The sequence below is a fragment of the Triticum aestivum genome, chromosome 7D (assembly GCF_018294505.1).
Source record: "Triticum aestivum cultivar Chinese Spring chromosome 7D, IWGSC CS RefSeq v2.1, whole genome shotgun sequence".
NCBI classification, from domain to species: Eukaryota; Viridiplantae; Streptophyta; class Magnoliopsida; order Poales; family Poaceae; genus Triticum; species Triticum aestivum.
The window spans coordinates 584,541,424-584,553,592 of NC_057814.1; positions in this window are offsets into that span (position 1 = coordinate 584,541,424).

Genomic DNA, 12,169 nt, shown 5'->3' on the forward strand with positions numbered 1-12,169 from the left:
TAAAGCTGCTTACATATTGAGCATCAAGATCTATAGAGATAGATCAAAATGCTTGATAAGTTTTTCAATGAGTACATACCTTGACAAGATTTTGAAGTAGTTCCAAATGGAACAGTCAAAGAAAGAGTTCTTGCCTGTGTTGCAAGGTGTGAAATTGAGTAAGACTCAAAGCCCAACCACGGCAGAAGATAGAAAGAGAATGAAAGTCATTCCCTATGCCTCAGCCGTAGGTTCTATAAAGTATGCCATGCTGTGTACCAGATCTATTGTATACCCTACACTGATTTTCGCAAGGGAGTACAATAGTGATCTAGAAGTAGATCACTGGACAGGGGTCAAAATTATCCTTAGTGGAATAAGGATATGTTTCTCGATTATGGAGGTGACAAAAGGTTCATCGTAAAGGGTTACGTCGATGCAAGTTTTGACACTGATCCAGATGACTCTAAGTCTCAATCTGGATACATATTGAAAGTGGGAGCAATTAGCTAGAGTAGCTTCGTGCAGACCATTGTTGACATAGAAATTTGCAAAATACATACGGATCTGAATACGGCAGACCCGTTGACTAAACTTCTCTCACAAACAAAACATAAGCACACCTTAGTACTCTTTGGATGTTAATCACATGGCGATGTGAACTAAGATTAATGACTCTAGTAAACCCTTTGAGTGTTGGTCACATGGCGATGTGAACTATGGGTGTTAATCACATGGTGATGTGAGCTATTGGTGTTAAATCACATGGCGATGTGAACTAGATTATTGACTCTAGTGCAAGTGGGAGACTGAAGGAAATATGCCCTAGAGGCAATAATAAAGTTATTATTTATTTCCTTATTTCATGATAAATTTTTATTATTCATGCTAGAATTGTATTAACCGGAAACTTAGTACATGTGTGAATACATAGACAAAACAAAGTGTCCCTAGTATGCCTCTACTTGACTAGCTTGTTTATCAAAGATGGTTATGTTTCCTAACCATAGGCATGTGTTGTCATTTGATAAATGGGATCACATCATTAGGAGAATGATGTGATGGACAAGACCCATTCGTTAGCTTAGCATTATGATCGTTACAGTTTCATTGCTACTGCTTTCTTCATGACTTATACATGTTCCTCAGACTATGAGATTATGCAACTCCCGAATACTGGAGGAACACCTTGTGTGCTATCAAATGTCACAACGTAACTGGGTGATTATAAAGATGCTCTACAGGTGTCTCCGATGGTGTTTGTTGAGTTGGCATAGATCGAGATTAGGATTTGTCACTCCGTGTATCTGAGAGGTATCTCTAGGCCCTCCCGGTAATGGACATCACTATAAGCCTTGCAAGCATTGTGACTAATAAGTTAGTTGCGGGATGATGCATTACGGAACGACTAAAGAGACTTGCCAGCAACAAGATTGAACTAGGTATTTGTTGGGGAACGTAGTAATTTCAAAAATTTCCTACGCACACGCAAGATCATGGTGATGCATAGCAACAGAGGGGAGAGTGTTGTCTACGTACCCTCGTAGACCATAAGCGGAAGCGTTATATCAACGCGGTTGATGTAGTCGTACGTCTTCACGATCCGACCGATCCAAGTACCGAAAGCATGGCACCTCCGAGTTCTGAACACGTTCGGCTCGGTGACGTCCTCGCATTCTCGATCCAGCAAGAGGGGCGAAGTAGTAGATGAGTTCCGGCAGCACGACGGCGTGGTGATGGTGTTGGTGAAGAACAATCTTCGCAGGGCTTCGCCTAAGCACTATGAAAACTATGACGGAGGATAAACTAGAGGAGACGGGGTTGCCGGCACACGGCTTGGTGTTTCTTGATCTGTCCTGGGTGCTAGCCCTACCCCTCTATTTATATGTTGAGCCTTGGGGTCGAAACTTGGAGTAAAAGCCTCCACAAACTCGGTTTCACCCGAAAGGCAAGAGTCCTTCTCGGACTCCAGGGCCAGACGCCAGGGTTCCCGGCGTCTGGACCCAGACGCCAGGGACCCTGGCGTCTGGCCCCTGGACTCTGCAAAACTTCCTTTTAAGCTTTCCAAAAACCTCGTGGGCTTTCCCCTTTGGCCCAGATAAAGTGTTCTCGTGCCCAAAAGTTTTGGGAAACATCCGGAACCCCTTCCGATGGATTCCGGAACCTTTCCGGAGATCAAACACTACTCTCCACATATCAATCTTTACTTCCGGACCTTTCCGGAGTTCCTCGTCATATCCGTGATCTCATCCAAAACTCCGAACAACATTCGGTCACCAACATACATAACTCATAGTACTATATCATCAACGAACGTTAAGCGTGCGGACCCTACGGGTTCGAGAACTATCTAGACATGACCGAGACACCTCTCTTGCCAATAACCAATAGCGGGACCTGGATGCCCATATTGGCTCCTACATATTCTACGAAGATCTTTATTGGTCAGACCGCATAACAACATACGTTGTTCCCTTTGTCATCGGTATGTCACTACAAAAAAAAGACACATCCGTGACATTTTGGGCCGAACGAAAAAAAAATCTGTCATACATATGACACTTCTATGACGATAATTCTGACAAAACCCGGTATCATCATAGATGTGGTGGGCTCCTACTTCTATGACAAAAAATCTTGACAAAAAATGGGCTTTTCGTCCTGGGCGGGCCAGAGACGCAGCTGCATGACATTCTTTGGGTCGTCCATGACGGAAAAAACCGTGGTAGAAGCGAGGGCGAGGAAAATTTCGGGGAGTTCCCGGTTACGGTTGGAGGTCGGGGGTCGAGTGATGCGCATTTCTCTCTTACACATATGCGCGTGTGTGCGAGGCGTTGGCTCTAACTGAACCCGAGCGAGGCGTTGGGCTCTAACTGAACCCGAGCGATTGCACTGCAGGCTACGTGTTACTGAACCCGAGCGATCGATCGATGGCTGTTAACTGAACCCGATCGAGTGATTCCTTCGCTACTGCTGCTAACTGAAGCCGATCGATGCTGCCTGTGGATGAACAGTGAGCGTTGCTGGGGGGGTTTGGATGAACAGTTCCCGATGGGGGTGGATGAACAGGACCCCGTGGTGTTGCCTCTGGATGAATCGGACCCCGATCGATCGAGCCGGTTGGGGCTGGATGAACAGGACCCCGTGGAGGGCAGGATGAACAGGACCACCCCGTGGAGGGCAGAATGAACAGTAGACGGTGGAGGGCTGGATGAACAGTAGCCTGTGGAGGGGTGGTTGAACAGGAGCCCTCGGAGAGGGCTGGTTGAACAGTAGCCGGTGGAGTAGCGCGTGGTGGAGGCTGGATGAACAGGAGCCCGTGGATGAACAGTCGCAGGTGGAGGCTGGAGGAGGTCTACGGTGGATGAACAGTAGCCCGTGGAGGCTGGAGGGGGTCGACGGTGGAGATGAACAGTGTCCCGTGGAGTCCCGTTTTGCGGTACGCCACACCCCTCCCGATGAACAGGACCCCCGTTTCGACCGTAGCGCTCCAACACAACTCCGTTTCCTCCATTTTGCGGTACGCCACACCCCTCCCGATCAACAGGACCCCCGTTTCGACCGTAGGAGGTCCGTTTCCTCCGTTTTGCGGTACGCCAGACCCCTCCCGATGAACAGGATCCCGTTTCAAACGTGGCCGGTCGAACACAAGGCCGTTTCCTCCGTTCTGCGGTACGCCAGGCCTCGTTTCCATCGGCTATTCCGTCCAAGCCCTCCCAATGAACACGACGACGCATTCCATTCCGACCCAGCCGGTTGGCTCCCCATGAACACGACGACGACGTTGTTTCTCCGTTCCGACCCAGCCATGTACACGAGCCCTGGCCGTACGTATGCGCGAGTAGGCGTTCGAGACCCTGCCCGTATGTATGTACGTGGCCGTATTTTCTTTCTTGCACACTGGCCGCTGTACGTACATGTACATGCTACGTGCGCGCCTCTACTACGACACGTGCGCGCCTCTACATCGACCAGTATGTACGTACACGTTCGCGACCAGAATGACAATGCTACATACGCTTTGACCAGGTGGGTCCCGACTGTCAGGCACTTCCTTGCCTGCGAAGATGTAGCTGGTGGGTCCCAGCAGTCAGGGGGGCGAATCGTTCTTTTTTTGCCGGGACGCACTTCCTTGCGTGCAAAGATGTAGCTGGTGGGTCCCTGCAGTCAGGGGGAAATGTTTTTTTCGGGAAATACGGTGGCCCGTCCGGTGGGTCTCCGCTGTCAGGTGGAGGAATCATTATTTTCCGCGTAATAAGGAGGCACTTCCTTGCTGCGGCCGTGGACCCAGCTGTCAGCCTCTCCACGTACAATCCACGTCCGATGGAAGTCGTTCCTTGACCATGTTGACCATGCCGCGCCGAGAGCACCAGGGCGGTGGACGACGGCGAGGCCTAGGAAGGGGACGACGGGGAGCCGGGGAAGAGGCGGCAGTGGAAGCCTGCGTGGAGAGGATTACGAGGGTTCACTGGTTCGGCTGCAGTGTGAGGCTGCCATCGCCGCAGGGCCTGGCCAACGGTGGGAATAGTAGGGGGCGGTGAGGCCTCCGCGGTAGCACAGCCGGCCACGGGAGGCAGGAGCATGCGGCACGACCGGCGCTGCTTTGGGCGGCTGGAGCAAGAAGACCAGAGGTTGAAGAAGCACTATGGCCGTTGGATGGACATCGTACGGTCACTGGAGCTAGAATCGTTCATATTGACTAAAGTTGACAAAGGCCCCCGTCCCAGTCAACTTAGTAGGCCCACAAGTCAGCCTCCCACCATGGTGGGTCCCAGCTAGCAGGGGGAGTATTCATTTTTTCTGCGTAATAAGGAGGCACTTCCGGTGGGTCCGAGCTGACAGCGGGGGGAACGTTTTTTTCGCGAAATACGCTGGCCCGTCCGGTGGGTCCCAGCAGTCAGGGGGGAAACGTTTTTTTCGCGAAATAAGGTGGCCCGTCCGGTGGGTCCCTGCTGTCAGGTGGAGGAATAATTATTTTGCGCGTAATAAGGAGGCACTTCCTTGCGGCCGCCTGGACCCAGCTATCAGCCTCTCCACGTACAGTACTCTTCCGATGGAAGTCGGTCATTGACCACGTTGACCACGCCGCGCCGAGAGCACCAGGGCGGTGGTCTGGACGACGGCGGGGCCTAGGAAGGGGACGACGCGGAGCCGGGGAAGACGCAGCAGTGGAAGCCCGCGCGGAGAGGAGTACGAGGGTTCACTGGTTCGGCTGCGGTGTGAGGTTGCCGTCGCCGCAGAATAACAGGGGGTGTGGGTGAGTAGAGGGATGGCCTGGCCAGCGGTGGGAGTAGTACGGGGTGGTGAGGCCTCCGCGACATCACAGCCGGCCACGGGAGGCAGGAGCACGCGACACGACCGGCGCTGCTTTGGGTGGCTAGAGCAAGAAGACCAGAGATTGAAGAAGCACTACGGCCGTTGGATGGACATCGCACGATCACTGCAGCTAGAATCGTTTATATTGACTAAGTTGACAAAGCCCTTGGTACGCGTCAACTTAGTAGGCCCATAGCTCGGATTTGGCAGAGAACATATAGCCCATTTGCGATTTGTAAGAATGTACAACCCATTTTTTAATTCTAATGGAATTTACTACAGCCCATTTACAGTTTGTTAAAAGTACTGCCCAACTTCTAGCTAGGACAACGATTAATAATTTCAAACAACCGCTCAAAACAGAATTCAAAAAAAAATCCCACATTTTGATGGGATCCGAAATATTTTTATCCGAAATTTCTAGTCAGGTTAAATATAATTTCAAAATAAAGTTGTATTACGTTAAAATCCAACGAAATATTGCGCGCGCAACAAGTAATGAAATTAAAATTTTCAAATTCCAAAAATAATATATTTTTCAAACTAATTACGTGTTTGGTGCATAGTAACTGTCCAGTTATTATAATTACATCCCATTTATTATTTCTTAAAGTCCATTTTCTTGTTAAGCCTAATGCATACCTCCTAGGAAAGTTTGCAGCCCAGCGGGGCAGAGAGTAACAAGTTGACCCGAATATTGTGTACAACTGTCGGCCTAGGTGCATTGCTGATGTTGAAAAAAAGGCCTGTGTAGTACAGAACAACCTAACATGGTTACTCAGCCCACATTCAGCGACGCCGGAAAGGCCCAAACAAGGCTTCTGTACAACTTTTTGAAGTCACTGAGCTCAATTAATAACTTAAGAAAAAAGTTAGATTATAGTGGAACCTAATTAAAAGCTGTCATGAGCAAATAAATAATTCAACAGGTCCCACTTGTGCGTGTGCGCGTGTGTGTGCGTGTGTGTGTGTGTGTGAGAGAGAGAGATAGAGATAGAGAGAGAGACCCATCGGTCGATGCTCGTAAATACATCTTTCAGCCATATGCATTGCTGATGCTCAGTAAAAACTTATATAGTTGACACAATCATATAGAACATCATAGCACACTGAACTTGCATACAAAAATTTCACGCAGGCGGCACAACCAGGATGGAAGCAGTGGATCGCTACGGGAAGGGCTATGTTGAAATCAACGAAGTCGTACATAACGGTTCATCGTCTTTATCAATGACGGGGAAATATCTTGAATGTTGTGCAAGGAAAACAGACAGACAACACAATAAGTTCTGCTAGCACATTAAGTTGACGTACAGCCCTTTCTAAAAAATGTTCAGGTACAAAATTAGAACAAGTCACAATCAAATGTACTGGCATATCAGTGCTTCACACCCATAGCTCGGATTTAACTAGTATCTGACAAGATTCAGTTGTTACCTCAAATTAGAGCACATCCAGGCAGCCAGCCCTGCCTCTTCTCCCAAAGAAGCAGTGGCCTCCGCCGCGCGATGGAGTAGGCCCTGTGCCATCCATCGTTCCGAGCAACACGGGGAAAGTCTGATGTTGACTCCTGTAATGGACGTCGTCGATGGACCCTGGCACCAGCGGCGGCGGCAGGACTTCGATTGATGGATTGACCACTTCTTCGACATGCACGAACACTCGATACAGGTACATCCCTAACGTGGTCCGTGGCGGCCTTGGTGGCGATGAATAGTACAACCCTGGTTCCTGCACCGGTATCTCAACACCAATCACCTTCGGTATGGTGGACGGCTTCTTCATCCATGCCATAACCGTCAGAACCCAGCTGTCTGGAGGAAAAAACATACTTACGAGCTCACCTCCAAGGTCGTTGATAAGCTCATTCATGGACTCGCTGTTCCAAGCACGTCGAGGCATGCCGTGGACGGTAAGCTTTGTTAAAAACTCAAGCTCAGAGGGCACCGAGCCCCATCCTAGGTGCCACTGATCAAAGCTCACCAGCGCGCCATCGCAGAACAAACGCCGGGAAGATTCGAACACACGACTGCAGTCGAAAGTTGTCCGGAACCTGATGAAGAAATTAGCCGGTGGCGGACAGACTTCGACGAGCAAGTCACTTATTTGGATGCCGTGCGCAATGCCATGAGCTTTGACAAGTTCGTCCGGCGAGACGGGAGGCCGGTCGCCGTTGATGGTTACCATCAGCACTTTGCCGGCAAACTGGTCGTCAAGCGCCGCCATGCCACTGTTGAGCGACAGCACGCAGGGACCGAAGGCAGGACGGACCTCAGGATCTCTGGCTCGGAGATCCGCGTTGACCGACGACATGATAGTGCGCTTGAGTACAGGGAGTACAGGAGGGGGATTTGGGGGAACTGGAGTAGGAATCGAGATTCCAGAGGTGGGGGAGGGGCGGGAGACTGGGGATGAAAAGGTAGCATGAATTTCGAGCGCGCGCCAATATGCTCTCGGTGCGCAAGCGCACGAAAACACCGGTGGCGCCCACATGTCGGCCTAAGAGTCCTTATTCTTTCTTTTTTGGAGAGCCCGGCCTTTTTTTCAGAATCTTGTGAGAGCCCGGCCTGAGAGTCATAATTGACCTGTTTGGCATTGCGTTACTACTCGGCCCATATTCAACGACACCTCACTGGCCCAAACAAGTGTACATCATCGAAAAGACACTGAGCTCAAATTATATAACTTGAAAAAAGGAGATATACTCTGAACACTGGAGAATGGTGATGCTCTCATTTAGCCCACCAGTAGTTCGAGACAATAAACAGTTCGAAACAACGATATATACAACATTCAAACACTGACTAGTGACTACTACTGACATAAACAGCAAGACATGATAGTTCATAAGAAGTCTTGCTACACCACCAAAACGCACCCATCTGTAGCGCTCAGACTCTCGTGATCCAGACGAGAATGACATTCTAAACAGAAGCAACTATTACATAGTAAGAGTGACATAGACGAGGATGACCAAATGACAAGGAATATGCATAACAAAAGAAAGAACTACCCATCCAGAACTAGCAGCAAAGACAACAAAATCATTCAAAGAGATGATCCAACACCATCATAATTTGCAGCCCCGCTTTAGCGACCAGTGATCCGGAGACACCAGTACTCCACCCTTTCGATGCAAAAGCCCATTTACCTGTCAACCTGAAGGCTTGAACCACATCACTGCCTGTCGTAATTGAGACATCCAAGGATCAAAGTTAATCCGGATGCCTTTTTCATTCTCACCTTCTTTTGGCTGCAGGCTATATCGTTGACAATCAGGGGAGTTTGCTCCCGAACTCCTAGGGCTCGCCGTGTAGACACAGTTTTCCATAGCAAACAGAGCCTCTCTGCCATCAAGGTCCTTGCCAATGGTGATCTCCTGGTTAATCGGATAATTGAGTCCGAGAAACAGAGAGTGTGAACCAAGGCTGTTTACCCGCCTCCAACTAAAAAATCCTAAAGGCCCCAACAAGCTGGTATCCTGCTCATAGACGTAACAGCCACTGTCCGGATACTCACGTATTACACGGTGCTTGTATACAGTGGGGTTTTTGCAATATAACTTTTCCGGCTCATGTGTCCGAATGATCATCAGTCTTTTGCCGTCGTCTAATCGAGCGAACCAGTTGTGCTTCCCTGTTTTTGGCAAAGGTGGTGTGATTACAAAGGGCAGTAACTGTAGGGACACTGCATCATATCAAAAAGGACAGGCATTGTTAATGTAAGATCAGCATTGTTCAGAGTATGAGTAGGATAATGCAAGAAATAGCATTGATATGTCCCTGTTGGAACTGGGAGCAAAATACAGGGAAATGTATACTGGGTTCGATAATATAGAAGTGCCATGCATGGTTATACTCATGTTATCTCGCAATCGATTCTTCACAGGAAACTACCATGTCATGCATGTTATGTACTCCCTCCGTTCCCAAATATTTGTCTTTCTAGGCATTTCAAATAGACACAACATACGGATGTATGTAGACATATTTTAGAGTGTAGATTCACTCATTTTGCTCCGTATGTAGTCACTTGTTAAAATCTCTAGAAAGACAAATATTTGGGAACGGAGGGAGTAATCATGTTCTGTCCTCACAAACAAATTCTTCAAGGTAACTAACAGACCATGCATTGTTATATACTCGTGTTCTGTGGGCAAATTTTTTGTGAGGATATTATTCTAGCCATTGATTGCTGAAGGGCGAATATAGGTATGTACACATGGTAAGCATTGCAGGATTTCACTACTTCCAAATATAGAGTTCTCCATATGCACATTTACTTCCCTAATGTATGGTTAGATGAAACCAACAGTGTGGTGCATGTTTCTACATAATGAAAATGAGGAAACTAACATGGCCATTGATACACACTCATATTTAGTAGTAGTATATAGATTGCTGTAAAATAAGGATAATATCCATATATTCCTAACCGTTTGATTATTCAGGGTACAAATTGGTTGTAATGACATGGTCACAATCGCATGAATTAACTCATTCCAAATATAGCTGATTACGACGTCTCTAATACATTGCCATAGTTCTACTCAAATTCTGCTCAAACAGGGATATGCCAATCATCACAAAAAGTTCAAATAGTGTCATGGCGTCATCATTAACATGAGACGGAAACAACTTACACGCGCCGTCCCAGCAATACGTGGTGCCATCTGCTTTGTCGATCGCGTAGATGATGCCATTGTGTTCAATAGCATCACAGAAGTGTGTATCAGCTTTGACGATGATCCACTGCGAGCCGAGTTGTCTCCAGCTAAAGAAGGCACCGGCGTAAAGATAGGCGAGTCCGCGGTCGAACAAGGCAATTAGCTTGAAGTCTGCGTAATTCGCATGTCGTGTGGGCACTTGGCAGATTACAATCTTCTGCAAAACAAGGTCCGTCCAACTGACGTAGTAATCTAGATGACTTGGACCGCGATGGTAATACTCTATATAATCCAACGGAGGAAGGATAATCTCATGGGAGGTCTGGAAGTTCACGAGCACCAACTTTTTACCGTCTTCTCTGAAGGCAGCCATCCAGTGGGAGTTCATGCCCACCCAGTACATACCTGCCAAGAAGTTTCGGGCGATGGTGATCGGATCGATGTCGAGGGAAATGATGTACGGCGACCCACTACATACCTGCAAAGAAGTTTCGGCCAATGGAGATCGGATTGAAGTCGAGGGGCATCATGCACGCCTCCGTATCATGGTGAGCCAATCTCGCAAGACCAGATAGCAGCAAGCAGGGTGTCTTGAAAAGTTTAGGCCTCGCTTCAATGATGGCCGTGTGCATGTCCCTCGAGCATGCAGCCAGCCGCAGGGCGCTCAACATATCCATACACGAACAACAGAGGTCGAGGATGTCATTGGGGAGATTGCTCCAATCGCGGCTCATATGGATGCTGCGCGGTTCGCGTTCGGCCATGGTGGAGTTTGGAAAGGGGCTTGATTTACGGGGGAGAAGGATGTCGGTGCTGGAGCGGCTAGCGAGGGAATAGTGGTGCTGGGGGAGGCGAGTGAGGCGACGGTACACGGGGGCACAGTGAGATGGAGACGGAGACGGAGACGGAGAAGGAGATGGAGATGGAGTGGTGCTATGGGAGCGGAGAGGGAGACGAGGCGAGGCGCCAATGTGCTTTACAGCGGCGGTGACAGACTGCACAGTGCACAGGGTGAGGCTGACTTTGGTAACCCGAACACGCCGCCTCGACTAGTGTCAGGCACAGGGTGTTGTCACTTCACTGTGAGGACCGGATGAATAGTATTTTGACCATCAAGTGTACCACAGTTGTACTACTACTACTAATAGTAGGAACATGAGTACTCCAGCATTGTATAGCGGAAATAGGTCTCCCGTGCTAGCATGCCTGTTCACTTCATCGTTCACGTATCATCCATATTGCGAGCAGAACCAAATTCTCGTGCATGCCCAATCAACACCCTGCCGCGATGCATGCAGTGGTCGTTCTGGTGCATCAAGGACGGCATGCAGATCGTTCCACACTTGAGAAGAGGAAAAATGGAAAGGTAGAACGCGGCAGCAGAGGAAGAGAATGCTGGCTAACATGGCTGGGAGGAGATCGAGCGGGAAGTTAATGCTCCACGCCTAAAGGTTTTGGGAAAACCTGATTTTCATAAGGTAACTTATACTCACCTAAACGGAGGGAGTATTCCTTAACCAGAGAATGTTGTGTCTCCCACTCACGCGCTCAAAAAAAACTATGCCACATTTTTTTATCTGTTTGCATAGGTCCCACCTATCAGGAAGGATGGGCACGTACACGAACAGGCACGACTCATCAGTCTACCCGCATAGCCTTTTCGTTTAGTCTACCTAGCCGTCTAATCAACTGCCTGGACGCCACTTCTCCCATTTACTTCTCCATCGGGAACCGATTCTCCTCGGCTTCTTCACCTCCCCTTCGTCTTCATTTGCATCCAAACCCCACTGCGTTCACATTGTTTTAACCTCTTTAAATAATCATCTACTACTTCATTTAGACTAGCCATCTAATCCTAATTCTCCAAACCATAACCCTTCGTTCTAGCGGTTCCAAATGGCGAAAGAGATCGAGATGCAGGTTTTTAGCGTCCAACATGTCCTCATCGAAGGCTCAATGCGCATAGTTGCCACCGTCACCGTCCACCCAAGGGTTGTTCGGCAGTGGATCAACAATGTATCCAATTCCCTCGAAAAGGTAGAGACGAGGGTCATCGGTCTCGACGCAGAGTACACGGAGCGTGCCCCCGGGAAGATCCAGCGCGCCGCCGTCCTTCAGCTGTGCCTCGAAGATGATGTTTTGGTGTACCACATCATACACTCTCCCTCCATACCAGGTGAGCTTCACGATTTCTTGTCTCGGGAGGAC